The sequence below is a fragment of the Schistocerca americana genome, chromosome 8 (genome assembly GCF_021461395.2).
Source record: "Schistocerca americana isolate TAMUIC-IGC-003095 chromosome 8, iqSchAmer2.1, whole genome shotgun sequence".
Classification (NCBI taxonomy): Eukaryota; Metazoa; Arthropoda; class Insecta; order Orthoptera; family Acrididae; genus Schistocerca; species Schistocerca americana.
Window position 1 is genome coordinate 323824970 of NC_060126.1, and position 12224 is coordinate 323837193.

Genomic DNA, 12224 nt, shown 5'->3' on the forward strand with positions numbered 1-12224 from the left:
ACATAGCAGTGTGGCTGGCTGGCTATTATTCATAATAATCATGTCATTAAAAGACTTATTTTGCACTGCCGGCCCCAAAGAACCGAAGTTATTACATCTAGATAGTTTGATCACACATGTGTACGTGTTTAAACATCACAATTAACACTAGTTCACTCTTTTCCGTTGACAGCAACACTGTCAGAATCACATTCGCGAAAGGTTTCATTAACTATTTTCGGATCACTGCTGCATCATATGAAAGATTATTCATGTCGATGCGGAAAAAAAAGAGAGAATGAAGCGTATTAATGAGGAATCAGTCGCTGTCGACGAGAGATTAGGAGTAACTTCGACGCAGGTGGGTCACTCGAATACCTTAAGGGGCTCCGGAAAGGCTCAAAATCATGAAAAGTTCAATTTTTACTTTTTTGCGTTTTCTGAATCTGCAGACTATTACCTTTTAATAGATATATAATTTATTCAATTCCGAAGACTACAACTATTTTTAAATTTTTTTGAAATGTGTTCTACATGGGCGTGACCCACTGTGGCGCTGTTAAACTGCTGTCAAATGGTGTTATTATTAACGTCCGTGTTCATCAGGTACATTTTAGTGATGTGAGATAAAGTATGTGTTGTGGCTAACCTGTGATGTTTCAATATATATCGCTGGTGTGATTGTCGATTGTTTCATGTTTATTTACTCTGTCGTTATCTCGAAAATATTCGTAATTAATTCTGTTTCTTGAGTCTCTGTCTTGTTGAAGTATAATAATGAGTAAAAGTAAAGTTATTAGAAATCCTCTGAAGGCTTTTAAGAAAAGGAAAAATGTTGGAAAGCCAAAGGTATGTGTTATTACTGTAAACAATAAAGACGATAACCAAGTGAGTGTCCCAAAGAAGAAGACAGTTGGTGTAAATATAACAAAGGATTGCTAACTGGTGAAGTGTACACTCATAAGCATAGTCTGCCTCATGCAATAATGGAGGTGATAAAACCTATTTTCAGAGACTTAGCAGCACCTGAACTGTTGAAAAAGTGTATTCACAGAAAAACTCAAAACCCCAATGAAAGTGTAAATAGTGTTATATGGTCGAGAATCCCCAAGACTGTATTTGTTGGAATAGAAACACTTCACTTTGGTGTGTATGATGCTGTTGCGACTTTCAATTATGGCAACATTGTAAGGTGCAAGGTACTTAGAAATATGGGAATGAAGATAGGTTCTAACATGGTACGAGCGATGCTTGCTTTAGACAAGGATCGCCTTCGGGCTGCAGACAGGGCTGTAAAGAGTCTAGAAATACAAGCAAGAGTAAACAGGAGGAGGAACAAGAGGAAGCTGGAGGAGGAGTTTGCAGAGGATGAAGATAATCCATTCTATGGACCTGGAATGCACTAAAAAGTTAATCCAATCTTTGTGGCTCGATTCCCAAAACATTTATTTTCTCATACTAATTACATGTTTTCTAAGGATCTTCCGAACATATTTGTTTCAAACTTTCAGTAAATGTTACACAGTACCTTCTGCATAATTTAACACAGCCTTTTTCCAAAAAACTGTATATTTTTGAATATATAAATAAAAAATTGCAAAAAAAATGTTGTGAATTTTCATTACAATTGAAAAAAAATCATCTTTAATAACTGAACTAAAATTTTGTAAAATCCCTGTGTTAAGTTGTAGCCCATATTCAATAAATAATCTGTAAAAAGTTCAACTTCCTACCTCAAATACTTTGTGAGGAAAGATGTAATTTATAAGCGTTACTTTAACATTGCAAGTATAGGGCGTTCCGGAGCCCCTTAAGCTGAGCTCTGTCATTTCCGTAAACACATTTAGTAAAACTGTATGAACACCTGAGAAGTAATTATACCTGCCCGGCAAGTATATGTTCAGGAAATTAATATAAAACATTTTTTCACGTTTTGTGATAGTTTGGTGAAACTGAAAATGCATTTCGTAGATCTTTTATCAGCCATGGCAGAAATATATGGTATTTTTCGAGGTAGAAGCGTTTTTTCAAACTGCTACGTAATTCATCAAGCTCCACTATATTTTGAAATTAATAAAGTTAGCAGTGGCACAGAGAATCCTCCGTTGAGCATCCTAAAGCGGTATATACACACATCAAAAAAAGTATTGCGTCACCTCGGTTCCGACAGTTCCGGAACCTGTACAGAAAATTGGAATAGAGATCAACATAAACATCGTTAACGCCATTTATATTGATCATGAAAACTACACATTGGATATTGTAACATCATACAGCGACACCTTCAGAGGTGGTGGTCCAGATTGCTGTGCACACCAGTACCTCTAATACTCAGTAGCACGCCCTCTTGCATTGATACAAGCCTGTATTCATAGTGGCATACTATCCACAAGTTCATCAAGGCACTGTTGGTCCATATTGTACCACTCCTCAAAGCCGATGCGACGTAGATCCCTCAGAGTGGTTGGTGGGCCACGCCGTTCATAAACGGCCCTTTTCAAGCTATCCCAGGCATGTTCGATAGGGTTAATGTCTGGGGAACATGCTGACCACTCTAATTGACCGATGTCGTTATCCTGAAGGAAGTCATTCACAAGATGTGCACGATGGGGGGGGGGGCAATTGTTGTCCATGAAGACGAATGCCTCGCCAATATGGTGCCAATATGGTTGCACTATGGGTCGGAAGATGGCATTCACGTATCGTACAGACGCTACGCCGCCTTCCATGACCACCAGCGGCGTACGTCGGCCCCACATAATGCCACCCCAAAACGTCAGGGAACCTCCACCTTCCTGCTCTCGCTGGACAGTTGGTCTAAGGCGTTCTGGCTAACCGGGTTGCATTCAAACACGTCTCCGACATTGTCTGGTTGAAGGCACTTGCGACACTCATCGGTGAACAGAACGTGATGCCAATCCTCAGTGGTCCATTCGGCATATTGTTGGGCTCATCTGTACCACGTTGCATGGTGTCGTGGTTGCAAAGATGGACCCCGCCATGGACGTCGGGAGTGAGGTTGAGCATCATACAGCCTACTGCGCACAGTTTGAGTCGTAACACAACGTCCTGTGGCTGCACGAAAAGCATTATTCAACGTGGTAGCGTTGCTGTCAGGGTTCCTCCGAGCCATAATCCGTAGGCAGCGGTCATCCAATTAAGTAGTAGCCCTTGGGCGGCCTGAGCGAGGCATCTCATCCACAGTTTCTGTCTCTCTGTATCTCCTCCATGTCCGAACATCATCGCTGTGTTTCACTCCGAGACGCCTAGACACATCCTTTGCTGAGAGCCCTTCCTGGCACAAAGTAACAATGCGGACGCGACCGAACCGCGTTATTGACCGTCTACGCATGGTTGAACTACAGACAACACGAGCCGTGTACCTCCTTCCTTGTGGAATGACTGGAACTGATTGGCCGTCGGACCCCCTCCATCTAATAGGCGCTGCTCATGCATGGTTGTTTACATCTTTGGCCGGGCTTAGTCAAAGGGACTTAGTCAAAGGGACTGTGTCTGTGATACAATATCCACAGTCAACGTCTAGCTTCAGGAGACCTGAGAACCAGGGTGACGCAAAACTTTTTTTTATGTATTTATTATGATTACTCTACCACGGGCCCATTTAAATTGTTTTGCGTTAAAAGACTACTTGAAAACTTGATTCTGAGGTGTGATATACCCAAAGGCGAAATGGAAACATAAACAATGCACGCTAACGCCGTGTAGCTTTTTCGTGAAGCTCTGTCAACATCTGGATGCAGGTACTGGCTCTGAGCACTATGGGACTTAACTGCTGTGGCCATCAGTCCCCTAGAACTTAGAACTACTTAAACCTAACTAACCTAAGGACATCATACACATCCATGTCCGTGGCAGGATTCGAACCTGCGACCGTAGCGGTCACGCGGTTCCAGACTGTAGTGCCTAGAACCGCACGGCGATGCAGGTACTCTCAAACCGTCGATACTTGATCTCTCCCATTCAGTACGTACCGGCAATACTGAGAATGTTTGAAATGGAATTGATACTGCTAGTCAGTATTGACAATACGTCAATAAGCGCCCTTAGATGGTCAGTTTATTGACGGTTTGCTAATATTGTTGAACGTGTGAGGCTCCCTTAACACACACATCGAGTGAAAGTGATATATTAAATACTGAATAAATATTGCACCAGCCAGGTGGTTGCTGTATTTCTTCAAATATTTCAGTCCACAGACACGAAACTCAGCCACCATTAGTAGGGATAAATAAAGGAAAGTGACGGGTTTCTCATCGAGAGAACGTGAACTGCGAAGCGGCGGTAGCCTACACCACCCAGAGCGGAGTGAAACTTCCGCGCGCTGTGAAGGCCGCTGGCTGACACACATGGAGAGAGGGAACAGCAGCAGCAGCAGCAGCTGGCTGCGTAACGCTAGCCTTGCACTTGGACGAGTCACTGAACCTGGCCTCCGCGCCAGAGCAGCTGGACCTGATGCGACAACTTTCGCTTCTCGTCATCCGACGGTGGAGCCATCGAGTCGTGTGGACCGCTCTTCCTGACCACTGCCAACCTTGGCTTAATAGGCATGGAAACAACCGACCGGTTAAAACCAATACCGGTATTTTAGCTCTGAATAACCGGTGTTTTTTTATATTTGTTTGGTCTCAGTTACAAACTGGCATATAAAGTTGCCATAGTACCATTGTTAAAATTTTGATTTTTAAATAAAACTTTAAAAAAAAAGGGGAAATGCTTGTGATTCCTGTCTAGACTTGGCCACTGTTTCTATGTTTCGATACAGTGTATCGATACGTGGAACTATTTCAGTGTTTCGGAACGGCTGTGGTTCACTATTTCGAAACTGGTGTTTCATTCCGCCCCTGTCTCGGATAACCGGACCAGATTCGATCTCGAGGCACACACAGAAACTGTATCGTTGTTTCAAAATAAGGCTGTTTCAGTCCACCTGTGCATGGAACGGACTAATTGTATCGAAACAGTGATGTTTCATTCCACTCTGTGTCGGACGAGATTCGGGCTCGGCACAGGTACTGAAACAGCACATACCACTTCGTGAAACACTTTCAAGAGTGTCGAAATCTTTTTGACAAGCAATATCATGAAGCCTAAGATATCCGAAAATAAAGCTTCGTTTCTAGCTGACTGTCCTATTCCGAAATGGCGTAACATCTGCTTTATAAACAATAACCAAACAATAAAACAACGCATACTATTCACGTTCAAAATAATAAATATGTGAAAATCATTCAGTAAAATTACACATTTTTATAACATACGCTTCTCTGTTCATGTACAGTAATCATATTAAGAAACGCAAGTAAGCCTACAACATTTCGAATTAAAAAAAGGCGTAGAGTGGCAGTTATTAGACATATACATAAATTTGATGTAGGTATTATTGCAAGCAATCTGTTTGACAGATCACTGATAGTGTGCCGGCACGGTAGCTCAGCGTGTTCGGACAGAGGGTTAGCACCCCTCTGTAATAAAAAAAAAACTGAGCTAATCGATCAACAACGGCCGGCCGGTGTGGCTGTGCGGTTCTAGGCGCTACAGTCTGGAACCGAGCGACCGCTACGGTCGCAGGTTCGAATCCTGCCTCGGGCATGGATGTGTGTGATGTCCTTAGGTTGGTTAGGTTTAATTAGTTCTGAGTTCTAGGCGACTGATGACCCCAGAAGTTAAGTCGCATAGTGCTCAGAGCCATTTTGAGCAACAACGAACTTAAACAGATGTCTTACGACGTCCGCTCCGAGCAGATGCAACGAACAAAAGCGAACAAAATGAGATTAAAAAAAAAAAAAAAGATAGTCTAATGGTGAACGGGAAGGGAAGCATAGTGAATTTATAGTAACGGTTCGAAACACCTTGAAAGACAAAATTTTTTTCTGTTATATTTTGTTATTTATTCGAATTATTTGGCATTATTTGTGTGACTATAGTTACTGTGGCTATTATCCACAATGATTCCCTTTGTGTGCATGGAAATTAGCAGGATGGGTATATTGCCCATACTAACGGAATGTGGGAATCCCAGTAGCATATCCGTGTGTTTCTGCAGTTTGCTCCCACCTCCAGTTCCGTTCGTGGTTGTTCTTCTGTCTTAGGCTATGGCTGTCCTCAGCCAATTGAAAACTATGAAAGTCACACGACACGAAAGCAGCGCATTTGCTGCAGGAAATACGAAACTGCCAATACGCCTAAGTGATAGTTTCATACTTTCTGCGATATGATTAGCCCTCTCGCACCTCATTTGTGTTTATATGGACATACTTATACAGTAGACATTCAAGACAGCGCCGCCGGCGGTAGATACTGGCGAAAGTGATAAATCGCAAATCAAGACGTAGCGGGTCGAAAACAAGACCGTCGTTGTTTCATATCAGATAAAATAGGGTTCCATATCTTGCTCAAAGGAAAAACTTTGCCTGTATTAATAATGTAATCAGATAATCGTATTTCGATGGATTCCTTGAGCACACAATCCCAGTAACGAGAAGCCGGAGCAATAATTTGTGTCTCTTTAAACGACGTGTTACGCCCTTCATTGAGACAATGTTCGGCGACGGCAGATTTTTCAGATTGTAGCAAACGTATGTGACGCTGATGTTCCACACATCGGTCATAAACAGTGCGTACGGTCTGTCCAATACAGGCCTTTCCACAACGACAGGGAATTTTATAAACTCCAGGCTTTCTAAATCCCAAATCATCTTTAACAGATCCAAACAGGGCTCTAGTCTTGGCCAAAGGCAAAAGAACACTTTTAATATCATATTTCCAAAGAATTATAAAAAATTTTGAAAAAATGCTTCCAGCAAAGGGTAGAAAAGCAACTGATTTAGTAGTATCCGGCGCTGGTTCACTTGATGGTCCAAACTGAAAAGCACGAATAATTGGATGATCGGTATATCCGTTGAGCTTGAACACAGCTTTAAGATGATCCAGTTCCTGTATCAAATTTTCGGAATCGGGAATGGCATAAACTCATTGACTAATGTACGTAGAACGTCCATGCGCTGATGTGATGGATCACAGCTCGTTGAATGAAGACAGCGATCCGTATGTGTGATTTTATAGTATACGCCATATCCCGAGGTACCATTTTCTTTATTGTGTACTACGATACCCAAAAATGGTAATTTGCCATCTTTTTCAATTTCCATCGAAAATTTGATGGATGGATGAATACAGTGAAAATGATCTCAAAACCGACTAAGAGCTTCCATTCCATGTAGCCAAACAATGAAAATATGATCCATGTATCTCCAAAAACACGTAGGTTGAAGAGAAGAAGTCCTGAGTGTGGTATCTTCAAAATCTTCCTTAAAAGATTGGCGACAATAGGGGAAAGAGGACTCCCTATAGCCAAACCGTCGGTTTGTTCAAAAAATACGCCATTAAATGAAAAATATGTCGATGTCAACAAATGGCTACAAAGCTCAGTAGTTTTATCATCCAAAAGTTGACTAATTAACAACAGGGACTCTTCCAAAGGTACCTGGGTGAAAAGAGGAACCACATCAAAACTAACTAAAAGTTCAGCTGTTCCAATGCATAAAGACTTCAAACGTTGAATAAAATCAGTGGACTTGGGTAAATGATGTTCACGTTTCCCAAAATAAGGGCTGAGGACGGAAGCTAGATATTTAGCTAAATTATAAGTAGGAGAGATCAAATTACTGATGATGGGACGATGAGGAGTTCCAGGTTTATGAATCTTCGGTAAACCATAGAACCTGGGTGGTACTGCCGCCCCTGGATGAAGTTTTTTGATGGTGTCCTTTGGCAGGGAGCTCTTCCTAATAAGTGAAATGGTCTTCCACTTTATCCGGTCTGTAGGATCGCTCCAAAGTTTACGGTAAATCATCCAATAAACAGGACATTTTAGGCAAATAAACGTCACGAGCCAAGAGAACAGTGACACTACCTTTATCAGTAGGAAGAACTAAAAGATCATTATCTTCCCTCAATGACCGAATGCCCTTCCTTTCACTGGAAGAAATATGACTCTGTGGTGGCGGTGCACGACGAAGATGATAAACTTCCTGTCTTATTTCCTCTGCACCTGAAGATGGCGACCAGATGGATTGCCGAAATATCGTGTAGTGAAGACGATCATATACGGCAGCATACCTGTGAAGAGCATAAACAGGAGGAATGCTTGTTCATAAAATTTCCATTGATTAAAAATATTTGACTTTTGTAGAAATTGGGAAAAGCGATCAGCACTATTTTAAAGTTCCTACAGTCAGAAACTAGCAATAAACACATGACATAAGAATTGGTACAGCACTGCAGAGACTATAATGTACACTTTTCCCTGTGCCATAGCCTATTAGAAGGTACGTGTGTATGTGCGGTGTGCAATTCTTGCCCTCAGTTGATTATAGATCAAGCTTGATCTATAGATCTCGCTGTCGTTCTCAGACATCGGTATTCTTAGAGAATTTTACCATTCCTAGTTTGTGGAAGTATTTTACGAAGTTTGATAGCAGTAAAGTACAACGCTCTATTTGTTTTAAAAGATTGAAAACGGAACTAGGGGTAATTAATTTGCGACACCATACAAGAAGAAAATATCCGCAATATTCCTCGGTAGAGAAGATAAATTTTATTGATATATCTACGATTTTATTGAAGCGCTTTATCTCGGGATAATACTGAACTCTTAATTTTGTGGTTTCCTCACGGAGAAAAACTGATACCATCCAATATCGAGGATGCAGGGAAGTCGTCAACTTGTGAACTTCCGCTCTCGCTGTCGCCGCGCCCTCCTTCCCCTCCGCAATCTTTGCTGAAGACAATGAGACCGATTTCTGCCGCAGCGTCAACCACATATTGATCGTAATCTCTTTCTCCTCCACCTTCATTAGAATTTTTCAGTCTTTGTTCGAAATTAACGTATATTACTAGAAGTAACCGAATAACAATAAAAAACCGACAATCGTTTACTTGAGGAACCGATTATTTTGAGGAGTTCTAAGGGTCATGTTGAAATAGAGGCGAGAAAAAGTGGTGTAACCGAAAACCAGTTGTTTCCTTGGAAACTGCCATTTGGCTGTACCAGTCTGCTCTTTTCAGCTTTGAGATCTCTCTTACATTGTGTTAGTGTAGGCATTCGATAAATAAAACCCATGAGATATGATAGTGCACGAACACCCCTTTACATGGACGATAGATAGCATCCTGTTTTGGGAGTAAATGCAAATATTACACACATCAAAAAAAAGTTTTGCATCACCTCGGTTTCGAGAGTTCCGGAACCTGTACAGAAAATTGGAATAGAAATCAACATAAACATCATTTCCGCCCTTTTTACTTCTCATGAAAACCACACATTGCATCTTGTACCACCCTACAGTCAGACCTTCAGAGGTGGTGGTCCACATCGCTGTATACACCGGTACCTCTAATACCCAGTAGCACGTCCTCTTGCATTGATGCATGTCTGTATTCGTCGTGGACTACTATTCACAAGTTCATCAAGGCACCGTTGGTCCCGATTGTCCCACTCCTCAACGGCGATTCGGCGTAGATCCCTCGGATTGATTGGCCGGTCAGGTCGTCCATAAACAGCACTTTTCAATCGATAGGTTTAATGTCTGGAGAACAAGCTGGCCACCCAGGTCGAGCGACGTTGTTATCTTGAAGGAAGTTGTTCACAAGATGTGCACGATGGGGGCGCGAATTGTCGTCCATGAAGACGAATGCCAAGCCAATATGGTGCCGATATGGTTGCACTATCTGTCGGAGGATGGCATTCACGTATCGTACAGCCGTTACGGCGCCTTCCACGACCAGCAGTGTCGTACGTCGGCCCCATGCCACCCCAAAACTGCAGGGAACCGACGATTGTCTGGTTGAAGGCATATGCGACACTCATAGGTGAAGAGAACGTGATCCCAATCCGCGGTGCATTCGGCATGTTGTTGGGCTCAACTGTACCGCTCTGCATGGTGACGTAGTTGCAAAGACGGACCTCGCCATGGACGTCGGGAGTGAAGCTGTGTATCATGCATTAGCTGTTCATGGCTCGACTTCGTGCCATATCTCATTTGGCATCCTGTTTTTGCTATACTATCACTTCATTATGTTAATTTCAACTACTGGTGTCACTGAGTTGCCTCCTTGCCTGCCCGTGAGCGGCAGCAGCAACGCTTATCCATATAAGTCCTGGCGTATTATCTTTGCTGACTGCTATTACTTCCCGGTTGTCGTGTGTTCGGCGTTAGTTCGGATCCGCAGTGAGTTGGGAGGCGCTAGCAGTGCAGTTCGGACCTGGCAGTGTTTTACTTAGGACGCAGCAGAAGTTCAGTCGGGGCGCGGCTGCAGTGAGGTCCGAACAGTCATGACTCACCCGACCGTTGCCGATACATATCACTTGAGTGCGGACCACTTTGGTTGGTCGTCGGTCGATCCTTCTGTCGGATGACGTGTATGTTGGCCGGCGATCGCTTATGGGAGGCCTGTCTCTGCCGACTCGTGATTCGTCCTTGTTTTGCACAGTCGCTGCCCTTGGTATTGTCTAGTCCTTCGTGCAAGTGTTCGTGAAACTGTGTGTAGCTTGTGATGTCGACTGTATTTTTGTGCTGTCTCCGTGCTGATGTGTGGCAGTCGGTCGGTTGGTGTGGTATCAGCCAGGAAATCTCTGCGGACCCGCTGGCGGTCTCTACGCAGTGTCGGAGTGAGTGGGAGCTGTTCCGATTGCTACGAGGTTCGTGGCTCAACGACCCAGGACATCCGAGTTGAGTGGTGATTTAATTACCGAAGCCAGTCTGTTCACATTGTGCCGTTGGTTTTCATGGTTGGCTGTTGGGGGTAATCCCGTGATCAACAGCGAGTGTTCGAGTTGGCGAATGTTTGGCCATCATCCGGTGGAGTTTAACTGTATCTTTGGTTACTTGAAGTCCAAGTGCACCAGCGCAATTTTATGCCTTGTGGTCTGCCCTGGCCGCTGACGTAAAATTCAGGCAGTGTCCTTTCCTGACCATGTTGTCGCTGTCCAACACGTGTGTGTAGTTTTGACCGCTTATGCACACTTGATTGTGGGCGGCAACACTTTTTACGTTTTGGCTTTGGAGTTCCTTGTGTACTGGTCGGGTGGAAAGCAAGTCGTCTTGTCGGTGGGTCCGTTGACTGTCTCTTGGCTGGGTTGCCAGCGGATCGGGGATAGTTGGGCCGACTATCTGTCTCCCCTAAGCGAATGCCAATGTTTCAAGTGCAGACCGATCCCCGGAAACTTCTGCGCGCTGCTGCCTGTACTGCGTTTTCTTATTGGTGTTTGATCGTGTATTTTAATGGATCATAGCCGATGGTTTGAATTTCTATGCTTTTAGATTGGTTTTAAATAATGGGCCTTCAGCCGTTTTAAAATTGAAAGTTCCTTACTTGTCAAGTCTTGCATTGTTTGGGCCTTCAGCCTCATTTAAAATATTTTTTCTGGATAAAGCTTTTGGCCTTCTGCCTTTTGAAAATTTATGGTAATTGTGATTTTCAACCATGGACCTTCAGTCACCTTAAAATTTGAATTCCTTACTTGTTAAATCTTAGATTGTTTGGGCCTTCAGGCTCATTTAAATAAAATTATTTAAGGATAAAGCCTTGGGCTTTCTGCCTTGTAAAAATTTGTTGTACCTGTGTTTTGAAGCATGGGCCTTCAGCCGTTTGAAAAGTACAATTCCTAATTGTTAAGTCTTAGATTGTTTGAGCCTTCAGCCACATTTGAAATATTATTTAAGGATAAAGCCTTGCGCTTTGTGCCTTTTGAAAATTTATTGTAGTTGTGTTTTAAATCATGGGCCTTCACCGTTTTAAAAATTGAAGAGGTTGTGCCCTTAAGACATAAGATTGTGTGACATATGCAGTCGATAGTTAAGCTGGGAAATTAGGGCTGCAATGTTTGGGCAACAAAATAATGTTATATATGTTCGAATGTAACTAAGAGCCGCTCGTTTTTGGCCCCTTTCGACAATTCCAACTACCTGTTCTGTCCTGCGGATTTAACCAGGCGTTTCAATGCAGCCTATTGCGCACAGTTTGAGTCGTAACACGACGTCCTGTGGCTGCTCGAAAAGCATTATTCAACATGATGGCGTTGCTGTCAGGGTTCCTCTGAGCCATAATCGGTAGGTAGAAGTCATCCACTGCAGTAGTAGCCCTCGGGCGGCCTGAGCGAAGCATGTCATCAACAGTTCCTATCTCTCTATATCTCCTCCATGTCCGAACAACATCGCTTTGGT